Below are 13,458 nucleotides of genomic sequence, written 5' to 3'. Positions count from 1 at the left end.
TGTCTGCTCGATCTAAGACCAGAGCAGAAGAGGATGGAGGCAGGTGAGGGGACCTCCGTCCGCCATTATGGATGATCGGATCCCCGTGGCAGCGCTGCAGGCGATCCAATCATCTATTTAAAGTACCGCACTGCCGCAGATGCCGTGATCTGTATTGATCACGGTATCTGAGGGGTTAATGGCGGAAATTCGCGCGATCATGGATATCCGCCATTACCAAAGGATAGGGGATAAGATGTCTGATCGCGGGGGTCCCGCTGCTGGGGACCATCGCGATCTCGGCTGTGGCACCCCAGACATCCGGTGCATGGAGCGAACTTCGCTCTGTGCCGGTTAACTAGCAATGCAGGGTGGAGGATTGTAACATCACGGTCACGCCCCACTTCTGACATCACGGCCATGCCCCCTCAATGCAAGTCTATGGGAGGGGGCATCCTCCCATAGACTTGCATTGAGGGGGCATAGCCATGATGTCACGAGCAGGGCATGGCTGTGATGTCACAAGCCAATGGCGCTGCACTCGACACTCTAAACTAATGCTGGGTGCAGCAGGGAGATCGCAGGGTTCTGGGTAGGACATCAGATCCTTTGGGTAGGGGATAAGATGTCTAGGGGTGGAGTACTCCTTTAAATTTAATTGTAAGCTTCTGGTTGTGAGGAACTTTACCTTCTCTGAAGTAGTATTATTGTTATGAAAGGTTTCACATTTGATACTTTCCTCAGCCACCTTTAGGATCAAACCACATCCCGCTCCAATAAATTTTTATCATGGAAATAATGTGCCAGATCTCAGGAGGCACTTGTAAAAGGCGTAATTCCTATTTTACATACTCTCCTCCGGACTTGTGTTAAATTGTGTCCTGAAGGCATCGCTATGTTAACATTTCGTGCACCCGTTGGCACTTGTTGAGCTATTCAGAGCTAACGTTTTCTCTGGGAACACATTCCAAGTTTACCTATATATGGAAACCTGCGAGAATGAAGGGAGCTTAAGTAGATTTAGGCTTAATGAAAGAGACAAGCTAGCACACCCTCCTGAAAGGGAGTGGTTACTTGGCCGGACAGAACACACAACACTCTGAATCAAACTGTCTTCAGCTCAGCTGATTCCTGAAAAACAGGCTCAAGGCTTCCAAAGGAGAATTTAGGATTTTCAAGGACCAGTGAGTTCTTACTTCTTATTTTACTTCATTTCTCCTGATTGCAAGAATCTAAAAAAAGGGAAAATGGAGAAAAAGGTAAGAAATATATATATGCCTTTATAACTTCTATAAGTAAAGTAATTGTATCTGAGAAATAGTGTTCAATGAGCTGGTTAGAATGTAACATTTTAATGCATCATTTTTAAATGGCTTTGACGTTTCCCTGTTGACTACCCCTGTCTTGCTTATCATACATTCCAAGCTGATAAAACTGACTGCTGATGGGATTTTTTTTTTGTCTCTGAATACTGGCTTAGGAAACTCAATTCTGAACTCTAATCTAGAGTTAAATCCACTAGTACTAAAAATAAAAAATCTTCATGGCAATATATCTTAACTTTCAGAACAACCATTGTATACCTCAAGAGATGATTGTAAATAAGGGGGTTTTGGTTATACAACTATTATTCTAATGGCCTAATATTCTGTATAATATATTTATTAGACTTTGGTCTTCAATGATCACAGCTACGAGGATGAGAATCTGTTTTCACGTATCCATACTACAATGCAAGTACAATGCATAGGTAGGGACACATGTATATAGTGTAATGGTATTTTTGATACATAGCTGATTTAATAAATGGTGCAGAGAATCTGTGCCATTTTTCATTAAAAACCTGTCAGCATAAGACTCTTATTATCCACATCCCAATTGCCTCCGTATTTCACCTATAGACAAAACTGTCACCAATATCAGCCTTCTAGGATCAAACTGTAAAGGCAGGCATCTATTGCAACTTTTGGTGACTGGAAACCTATGACTATTGCAGGAAATCAATGTGTTACTACTTTGGCAAATTAATGGGCAATTGCCATGCATTTTTTTCCCCAATTACATGACAATTGTGTTATTTCTAGATTTTACTGGAACCATAACTGGCAGTGGAACTCTAGCCTATTGTCACTTTTGGTTGGATATGTGATACATAGGTATATGGACATGTTGAACCCCAATAATAATAAAGTGTTGTTTACTTTTGCTTTGTACTGTTCAATGAAATGTTTATGATATTCAGTTTCATGTCGTAATTGTATGCCGCCTTCCTATGACTGTGAATATTTGTGTAACTAAGTCTTTGTGACAAAGAAGCCAGAAGGAAAGCAGTTTGCAATATTATCAGCAGACATTATCATAAATCTTCTATGGCTCTCTGTGTAGGTAGTGGCTTCTCTTTATAAGGGTAACAGTTGGTTCTCAGTGAGTTAACTATTCTATATGTATTATAATGAATAACTATAGTAATAGTCAAGTAATCTAAGGATAGTTATTGCTTGCTCTATTTTCTATTAACTTATTAAGAAAACAAATGTGTAATGCTACTGTAAGGTGAGATCCTCTAGAGATAGCAGTGGAGACTAGAGGCGGGGGGGGGGGGGGGTTATCCTTCAGTAACTTGCATTACTTGAATTCATGTTTTACAGATTTAAGGATTTAGTAAAAATGTTGTTAAAGGGGTTGTGCACTACCCTGACTTTCGGAGCTCCGCTCACAGCATCCGGAAGTTCATTACTCCGAACGCTGTATGCGGGCTTCCGTGTTCGCGGCCGCCGTGCGTGACGTCTCGCCCGCCCCCTCGCGATTTCTCGCTGTGACGCTGTGAGCAGAGCTCCGAAAGTCAGGGCAGCGCACAACCCCTTTAAGCTGAAGAGAGGAAAATGTTTTAAGAGCACTAACTGCATCAGAAACTGACTGACGTCATTGCAGATAGGAACAAGTCATCTACTATGGCTTTTCTACACCTGAACTTACTGTTGTTAAACAATATTTGGTGCAAACTTTGACTCTTTAAATCATTTTACATGCAACTATGTTTCACTATTTATGTGGTTGAGTTTCCGTCCCATTTTACTGGTAATGATCTTAAGTACTTGTGCTGAATAACAGATAAAGAGCCATGTTTACCAACGGAAGCATTTGTGTTATACTGTAACTTATTGTTATCATTCACAACTCATGATGCGCACTATAGATCCAATGACACCTTAGGCTCTGCCGTATCTGCAGTTAACAGCATGCAAACATATGAATCATCAATACAAATAGCTGCAACCCATGCCTAAGAAAATCGTTATGGTAATTTACACTTTTTCTGATATACCGCTTTCGTTTTGGCCTTAAAACTACATTGTTTTAATGTTAAATGCACAGTCAAGGTCCACCAAATAGCCTACCGGGTAGGCAAATAAATGGGCACATGCTTTATTAAGTTCTTAGAAATAGCTTTGGAATCATGGAAGAATCAAGGAGTCCTATATAACTCTTTACAGCTTTGCTCTCAAAGAGGGGTATGACAAGCAACCGTGCTGCCCTGTAATAGGCACTTTGGGAAGATATATAGAAAATGCAGTTGCCCGCATTATTGGTAAATCTAAAGCGGGCCTTATACATTAGATTTACAGCTATATCTCTGAATTTCTGCATAAACATCTGATTGTTGTTGGATCCCGTCCGGTTCTGCATAAACTCTAATGTATAGAGCAAGCATAAAGATACTGTAATGTAAATGGAATTGGTCAAAGCTTCATACAATCTCCATCAGTCTATTCAATAATACAGGATTTGATCTCTTTCCATTATTGTAGTCAGCTCCTGTGTAGCAGAAAACTGCTCTTTAATAACAAAACCGATTCAACATAAATTATTTTCTAACTTTTCCCCCAAATGAAGAATCTTTCCAGAGTTTGTGTTACTTTGGTGATATGTGAATTTCTGAAGTTGGCACTGGAAGCCTTATGAAAATTAAGACCATGTGTTCCTGCTACCGCTATATGACAAGCGTGAACTTTAGCTGCAAGATTTAAGTGAAAACATTTGATATTTTTAACAACAAGCTTTAAAGTCATTTAATGAAAAGTATAAAAGAAGAAATAGTTGTAAAAGATAAAACAAGGTCTTTTTCAGTAATAAACTTAAGGTAGAGTCTGTAGGACGTCTCGGAGAGATTTGCCCAGACACAAAGACTATTATGGGATGTGCTGAAAGTTATTTTAAATGCACTTCAGTGCTTATCTAAAGGCAACTCTGCTTATCAAAACTCTATTCAAAGAAATGGTCTCTTATTTTAAAATCACTTGTTTGTTTAAAATAAAAAAAGAATTATGGCTTCTAAACATAAGAAGCCAGGAAAGAAACATTTATAGTTAATAAATAATACTTAATGTACAATCAATGTATATGAACATTTTAAAATATTATTAAAATAAAAAAAACGTGTGATCATGCGTGGTCTAGGTGAATGTCTTTTTACCCCATTAATTCATGTGGTGGAAACATGTTGGAGGTCAAATGATAAATCTGGTGCTGATCACATTTCTTACTTCAGTACACCGCTTTGTATGGTGATTCCTCTGTGACCTTTTGTGCAACTTTTTATTTCGTGAAACAAAATGTGCGTCTTTTTAATAATGCAGTTTGCAGTCAGTTTTGTAAGCAAAGTCAGGGCTGGTGCTAATTAAGCATCGTTGCGGCAAAAGATACGACACACTGAAAAGTGAAAAAAGTGAAAAAAAAGTGAATAAAGATCGTTTAACTCCTCCCCTATTAAAAGTTTGAATCACCCCCCTTTTCCAATAAAAAAAAAAACACAGTGTAAATAAAAATAAAAATAAACATATATGGTATCACCACGTGCGGAAATGTCCGAATTATAAAAATATATCATTAATTAAACCAAGTCCAAAATAGGGCATTTTTGGTCACTTTTTATATCATTTAATCAATAAGTCCTATCAATTCAAAAATGGTACCGTTAAAAACTTCAGATCACGGCGCAAAAAATGAGCCCTCATACCGCGCCATACACGGAAAAATAAAAAAGTTATAGGGGTCAGAAGATGACAATTTTAAACGTATTAATTTTCCTGCATGTAGTTATGATTTTTTCCAAAAGTCCGACAAAATCAAACCTATATAAGTAAGGTATCATTTTAATTGTATGGACCTACAGAATAAATATCAGGTGTCATTTTTACTGAAAAATGTACTATGTAGAAACGGAAGCCCCCAAAAGTTACAAAACAGCGTTTTTTTTTTTCAATTTCGTCGCACAATGATTTTTTTTTCTCGTTTCACCGTAGATTTTTTGGGCAAAATGACTGACGACATTACAAAGTAGAATTGGTGGCGCAAAAAATAAGTCATCATATGGATTTTTAGGTGCAAAAATGATTTTTTAAAGGCAAGGAGCAAAAAACGAAAATGCAAAAACGGAAAAAACCCCGTTCCTTAAGGGGTTAATACACGCCTGTGATCAGGATGAGAGATCAGTGTGTGCAGTGTTATAGGTCCCTATAGGACCTATAACATTGCAAAAAAAAAGTTTAAAAAAAGTGTTAATAAAGGTCATTTAACCCCTTCCCTAATAAAAGTTTGAATCACCTCCCTTTTCCCATAAAAAAATAAAACAGTGTAAAAAAAAAAAAATAAACATATGTGGTATCGCCGTGTGCGTAAATGTCCGAACTATAAAAATATATAATTAATTAAATTAAAAATCCAAAGTAAAAAAAAGCGCATTTTTGGTCACTTTTTATACCATTAAAAAATGAATAAAAAGTGATCAAAAAGTCCGATCAAAACAAAAATCAGACCGATAAAAACTTCAGATCATGGCGCAAAAAATTAGTCCTCATACCGCCCTGTATGTGGAAAAATAAATAAGTTATAGGGGTCTGAAGATGACATTTTTAAACATAAATTTTCCTGCATGTAGTTATGATTTTTTCCAGAAGTGCAACAAAATCAAACCTATATAAGTAGGGTATCATTTTAACCATATGGACCTACAGAATAATAATAAGGTGTAATTTTTACCGAAATATGCACTGCGTAGAAACAGAAGACCCCAAAAGTTACAAAATGGCGTTTTTTCTTCGATTTTGTCGCACAATGATTTTTTTTCCCGTTTTGCCGTGCATTTTTGATTAAAATGACTAATGTCACTGCAAAGTAGAATTTGGGAAGCAAAAAATAAGCCATAATATGGATTTTTAGGTGGAAAATTGAAAGGGTTATGGTTTTTAAAAGGTAAGGAGGAAAAAGCGAAAGTGCAAAAACTTAAAAACCCTGAGTCCTTAAGGGGTTAAGGACCAGGCACGTATGAGTACGTCCTTGCTCCCTGGGTCTTAAGGACCAGGTACGTACTCATACGTCCCGGCGATTTCCGGTCCCTGCCACTCGCCGGGCAGAGATCTGAAGTGGATGCCTGCTGAAATGCTTCAGCAGGCATCCAGGGCAAATGCTGAGGGGGCATCCAGGGCAAACGCCATGTCTGCCCCCCATGTCGGCGATCATCGCAAATCGCGAGGGAAATCTGCCCCTGCGCTCTGCGGTGTTACCGGGCTGATCGGGTCTCTGGGACCCGACCGCCCAGTAATTTTGCATGATCCCGGTTGTCACAGACAGCCAGGACCATGCTGAAGTATAGGAGCGAGGTGGCAAGCCTGCCACCTCTTCCTATCCCCTGCGATTCCTAACCGACCAATCGCAGGGGGGGGGGGGGGCGGTTACTTCCTCCCCATTCCGGCCCCTGGAAGTCTGGAGAGAACGGGAGGAAGACCGGAGGACGTGGCGGGGGACGGAGGAGTGCTGGGGCCCGGCCCCGGTACTTACCTCGTCCCTGAAGACCCGGATCCCGGCGGCAGAAACGGCTGCGGTGGTGACAGGTAAGTGGATCTTTGGCGGCGTTGCAGGACCTTTGCAGCAGTCCAGACCGCCGTAAAGCGATCTGGATTGCTCCATAGGTCCCCCCCCTGTGAATGTCATGGGTACATTCACATGGGCAGGGGGCTTACAGTGAGTATCAAGCTGCAAGTTTGCGTTGCAGCAAATTTTGCGCGGCAGCTCAAGCTCGCAGCGGGAAACTCGCTGTAATCCCCTGCCCATGTGACTTTACCCTAAAAACACTACACTACACTAAGACAAAATAAAATAAAAAGTAAAAAACACTACATATACACATACCCCTATACAGCCCCTCTCCCCAATAAAAATGAAAAACGTCTGGTATGCCACTGTTTCCAAAATGGAGCCTCCAGCTGTTGCAAAACAACAACTCCCAGTATTAAAATTTTTGTACAGCCCACTGTTCCAAAGATCTGACAGACACCAGTGGGGGGGTAAATGCTCACTGTACCCCTTGTTATGTTCCTCAAGGGGTCTAGTTTCCAAAATGGTATGCCATGTCGGGGTTATTTTGCTGTCCTGGCACCATAGGGGCTTCCTAAACGCGACATGCCCCCCGAGCAAAATTTGCTCTCCAAAAGCTAAATGTGACTCCTTCTCTTCTGAGCATTGTAGTTCGCCCGTAGTGCACTTCAGGTCAACTTATGGGGTACCTCCATACTCAGAAGAGATGGGGTTACAAATTTTGGAGGGTATTTTCTGCTATTAACCCTTGCAAAAATGTGAAATTTGGGGGGAAACACACATTTTAGTGAATTTTTTTTTTTTTTTTACATACTCTCGTACTCTCCAAAATCCCCTTGTCGCTCCTTCCCTTCTGAGCCCTTTAGTGCACCCGCCGAACAATTTACATAGACATATGAGGTATGTGCTTACTCGAGAGAAATTGGGCTACAAACATAAGTATACATTTTCTCCTTTTACCCCTTGTAAAAATTCAAAAATTGGGTTTGCAAGAACATGCGAGCGTAAAAAATGAAGATTGTGAATTTTCTCTTTCACTTTCCTGCTATTCCTGTGAAACACCTAAAGGGTTATAACGCTGACTGAATGTCATTTTCAATACTTTGAGGGGTGCAGTTTTCATAATGGGGTCATTTGTGGGGAATTTCTAAGATGAAGACCCTTCAAATCCACTTTAAACCTGAACTGGTCCTTGAAAAATAGTGAGTTTGAAAATTTTGTGAAAAATTGGAAAATTGCTGCTGAACTTTGAAGCCCTCTGGTGTCTTCCAAAACTAAAAACACATCAATTTTATGATGCAATCATAAAGTAGACATATTGTATATGTGAATGAAAAAAAATATTTGGAATATCCATTTTCCTTACAAGTAGAGAGCTTTAAAGTTAGAAAAATGCAAAATTTTACACAAAATGTTACCACTATGTTAAAGTAGAATATGTCACGAAAAACTATCTCTGAATCAGAATGATAACGAAAAGCATTCCAGAGTTATTAATGTTTAAAGTGACAGTGTTCCGAATTGCAAAAAATTCAGTGGTCATGAATTTATCACGTGCGACTGGTAGCCCAGACCTGGCTTAGAAAATTGGCTTTGGACACCATTTGTAAAAAGTTTAATATATTGCCGTAACAGGTAAAAAAGAGAAACTCGCAAAAAAAAAGTCACGTAGGAGGAACAATATGAAGTGGTGTCCTGAAGTGTAATTTAAAAAAGGAATATGCACTGGCACCAGATTTATCACATGCTATGCTACCATTTAATACATTTTGGGGCTTGTACACATTGCCAGCACACAAATTAAAGGGGAACTCCCCTGCCCAAGCTTTCGGAACATTTTGTTCAGAATGCTGGGTGCAGGCTGCAGGGGTCGTGGCGTTACGCCATGCCCCCTCAATGCAAGTCTATGTGATGGACACACAGGTGTAAACAGGTGTAAAATAACTACAAATACAGTATATACATGAATACGTCCGTTGTGGCTTTTGCTGCAGATCCACATTTCTTCCTCAGAAAAATGTTTAGCAACAGCAGATTCATTCCAATGTCCGACTTTTTTGCAGCATGTCAATTTACAGGATGCAATTATTTTCTGTGGATTCTTTCCACAGCCTGTCTACTTTGCTGCTACTGTAATATACCGCATGGTAACTCATGTGTCTTCTAATGAACCATTCACCTGTGTGTCCAACATATGACCAGGATACATCAGTGAAACAATCAGTAAAAGTTTCCACTTCATGACTGCAAGCAGAGATCTGAGAATGAGTAAAAAATGTATACAAATAGTATTTTGGAAAAATGATATAGCTTTTCAGTAAACAAAGAATGATAATTCTTTCTTCAAACCATAATACCCCTTTAATAAACATAATATTTTATACTCTGTATCCAATCAATCAGGTTTAGCCCTTTAAGGGGTACTCCGCCTCTAGACATTATTCTTAAGAATAGGGGATAAAATGTCTGATCGCGGGGGTCTGGCCGCTGGGACCCCCTGTGATCTCTGGCCAGAGATCACAGGGGTCACAACGGCCGGACCCTCTGCAAGCAGGCATTTTTTCCCCTGTCCATTGGGTAGGGAAGAAGATGTCTAGGGGTGGAGTGAGTACTTCACCCCTAGACATCTTCCCTACACAAAGGACAGGGGAAAAAATGTCTGCTTGCAGAGGGTCCTGCCGCTGGGACCCCTGTGATCTCTGGACAGAAATCACAGGGGGTCAGAGCGCCCAGACATAATTGTTCTTTATTTTTAATTGTTCTTTATTTTTAGTTCTACTTTAATAAAAAAAAAAAAACTTAAAGGGGTACTCCGGTGGAAAACTAAAAAAAAAAAAAATGAACTGATGCAAGAAAGTTAAAGAGATTTGTAAATCTGGATGACAATAAAGATGAAGTAATTTTTATCGCTGGCTACTGCTTTTCTGTATCTTTGTTGGAGGTTTTCTTGCCGTGAGATAAGATTGGGTGAGCTGATGTTTCCTGCTTCATACAAGATTTGTAAATTACTTCTATTTAAAAATCTCCATCCTTTCAGTATTTATTAGCAGCTGTATGCTACAGAAGAAATTCTATTCTTTTTTAATTTCTTTTTTGTCTTGTCCACAGTGCTCTCTGCTGACACCTCTGTCTGTGTCAGGAACTGTCCAGAGCAGCATAGGTTTGCTATGGGGATTTTCTCCTGCTCTGGACAGTTCCTGATATGGGCATCAGGTGTCAGCAGAGAGCACTGTGGACAAGACAAAAAAGAAATTCAAAAAGAAAACCATTTTCTCTGTAGCATACAGCTGCTAATAACTACTGGAAGGGTACAGATTTTTTTTATAGAAGTATTTTACAAATCTGTTTAACTTTCTGGCACCGATTGATTTAAAAAAAAAATTCCACTGGAGTACCCCTTTAATCTTGAAATCTTCCTCTTCTTTTTTTGGTCATGGCTGGTGATATAATATGTGAAGGTGTCATGCAAGTTCACAATATACCTCGGAGTCCTTATGTATTAAGAAGCCTGCTGTTATCGTACGAAGAGAAGAGAATTATAAATTAAATCTCTAACTTACATAACTTTTTGCTATCTATAACTATTGCAAAGAATTGACAGTAGTGGCAGGAAGACTAAAAGGACCTAACTCACACTTACTTATGTAAAGCATATTAGGTTAAATTCAATTTTTAGATTATACTGAGCCTGTTTTTAAATAGTACCAACTTAATGGGACTAAACATAATTTTACATTTGCTTGGCGGACAAACAATATTTTTTTTTTTCTATGAAACAATTGCTGAATTTCCCACTGTCGGACTTCACAATGGCAATGTTAAAGGGGTACTACTGTGGAAAACTTCTTTTTTTTTTTTTAATCAACTGGTGCCAGAAAGTAAAACAGATTTGTAAATTACTTCTATTAAAAAATCTGAATCCTTCCAGTACTTATCAGTTGCTGTATGCTCCACAGGAAGTTCTTTGATTTTTTAATTCCCTTTCTGTCTGACCACAGTGCTTTCTGCTGACACCTCTGTCCATTTTAGGAACTGTCCAGAGCAGTATAGGCTTTCTATGGGGATTTACTCCTACTCTGGACAGTTCCTGACAGCACTGTGGTCAGACAGAAAATAAATTCAAAAAGAAAAAAAAACTTCCTTTGGAACATACAGCAGCTGATAAATACTGGAAGGATTAAGATTTTATATAGAAGTCATTTACAAATCTGTTTAAACCTTTTGGCACCAGTTGATTTAAAAAAAAAATGTTTCCCAGTGGAGTACCCCTTTAAGATTTCCTGGTAATACTTTCTGTACAATTAGATTCTCATGTCTAAAGATAGAAAATCAGGGATAAATGTTATCTTACTACACAACTACTGTAACCAAAGTTATTGCTGTGTTTGTTCTAGGAGAAAACAGCTGCAGACTGCGATCACACGCCGTAAATTTACCCCATCTATGTCTGTTATCCCATATCTAGAATATTCAGCAATGATCAGGACAATCATGGTTACCCATAGGGTCATACACACTAAATAATAAATCAATGATTACATTATTATCTAAATAGTACAGTATCCTCAGTGTAATATGTAGGCTCACCACAGGTAAATTTACACAAATAGGTTTTCAGATTATGGAGTAGAGGAGGAAATCTGAACATAAGTAGCCCCTGAGACCCCCACCCCCAATCAGGTATTATTTCCAGAGAAACTGCTAATTTAGGACTATACACAGTGACTACAGAGCAACTACATCCAGTGACTCACAGATGACATCTTCTTTATTCAGAGTTGGACTCTTTTTCTTTTGCACATCCATCTGGCCCAGACCGCCAGGACAAATTCTTCCATGAGTTCTTCCATCTAATTTCTGCAGAACCTGCCAGACAAATATCTTAGGCTTTGCACTTTTCCAGCACTCTTCTAACCTCCTATTGTGCCCCAAAATGTAATAATGGCAGCTTAATGTCCTACACAGGACAGAGGTAAATGGGTTGAGGGGAGGTTGTAGGTAGGTATCCACAATATGTATTTAGATTACTCCAGTATGTGGACATATTGTCTAGTTTGGCTATTGTTTTCCCCATTAGTTTGGTGCCACCAGTATGTAGTATTTACAATATATGGGTGCCCCCAGCAGTTAGTGTCCCCAGTCTACAGTTTCCCCCTATAGATATAGGGGTAAACTACAATAAGTAGTTTTCCCCCTATGCAGAAGTCCCCAGTAGGTAGTTTTCCCATATAAATAAGTATCTAGTACATAGGCTCCAGTAGGAAGCTTTACACTGTTGGTAAATAATGAAAAGAAAAAAAAAATCCAACATACTGGAGAGCATCTGATGGATAGAATGGATAGTGTTAGAATAGAGCGGAGTTTTATACCAGGGGTTATATTTTTTTCCCCATATAGTGGATACCGATTAAGTTAATTTTGTTATTAAAGCAGAACTTCAGCAAAATGAAATTACCTTTATATAGCTGAACGTGTTAAAGTTCTGTAACTTTTTAATGTAAAGTTTAACCCCTTAAGGACCAGGCCATTTTACACCTTAAGGACCAGAGCGTTTTTTGAAAATCTGACCACTGTCACTTTAAACATTAATAACTCTGGAATGCTTTTAGTTATCATTCTGATTCCAAGACAGTTTTTTCGTGACATATTCTACTTTAACTTAGTGATAAAATATTATGGTAACTTGCATCCTTTCTTGGTGAAAAATCCCCAAATTTGATGAAAAAAATGAAAATTTTGCATTTTTCTAACTTTGAAGCTCTCTGCTTGTAAAGAAAATGGATATTCAAAATAAAATAAATTTGGTTTACATATACAATATGTCTACTTTATGTTTGCATCATAAAATGTATGAGTTTTTACTTTTGGAAGACACCAGAGGGCTTCAAAGTTCAGCAGTAATTTTGAAATTTTTCAAAGTGGATTTGAAGGGTCTTCATATTAGAAATACCCCATAAAAGACCCAATTATAAAAACTACACCCCCCAAAGTATTCAAAATGACATTCAGTAAGTGTATTAACCCTTTAGGTGTTTCACAGGAATAGCAGCAAAGTGAAGGAGAAAATTCAAAACCTTCATTTTTTACACTCGCATGTTCTTGTAGACCCAATTTTTGGAATTTGTGCAAGGGGTAAAAAGGAGAAAATTTTTACTTGTATTTGAAACCCAATTTTTCTCGAGGAAGCACATACCTCATATATCTATGTTAATTGTTCAGCGGGCGCAGTAGAGGGCTCAGAAGGGGAGGAGCGACAAATGGTTTTTAAAAGGATAATAGCAGAAAATACCCCCCAAAATTTGAAGCCCAATTTTTCCCGATTCAGAAAACACCCCATATGGGGGTGAAAATTGCTCTGCTGGTGCACTACAGGTCTCAGAAGAGAAGGAGTCACATTTGGCTTTTTGAAAGCAAATTTTGCTCTGGGGGCATGCCACATTTGGGAAGCCCCTATGGTGCCAGAACAGCAAAAATAAACACATGGCATACCATTTTGGAAACTAGACCTCTCGGGGAACGTAACAAGGGGTAAAGTGAACCTTAATACCCTACAGGTGTTTCACGACTTTTGCATATGTAAAAAAAAAAAAAAAAAAGACAAATTAT

At 38.7% G+C, this 13,458-nt stretch overlaps 1 protein-coding gene across 1 annotated transcript in view; it reads left to right on the top strand.

Annotated features, from left to right (window-relative positions):
- The first annotated feature begins 1,104 nt into the window (after window positions 1-1,104).
- Window positions 1,105-13,458, top strand: part of MID1 (midline 1) — a 465,347-nt gene continuing 452,993 nt past the window's right edge. The window contains exon 1 of the mRNA XM_056558892.1: window positions 1,105-1,238. The gene's annotated coding sequence lies outside the window, so the exon portion shown is untranslated. The remainder of the gene's footprint in view (window positions 1,239-13,458) is intronic.

This window comes from Hyla sarda, chromosome 2 (genome assembly GCF_029499605.1).
Source record: "Hyla sarda isolate aHylSar1 chromosome 2, aHylSar1.hap1, whole genome shotgun sequence".
Lineage (NCBI taxonomy): Eukaryota > Metazoa > Chordata > Amphibia > Anura > Hylidae > Hyla > Hyla sarda.
The sequence above is the reverse complement of the archived record's forward strand: the minus strand, read 5'-3'. Positions and strand labels throughout refer to the sequence as shown.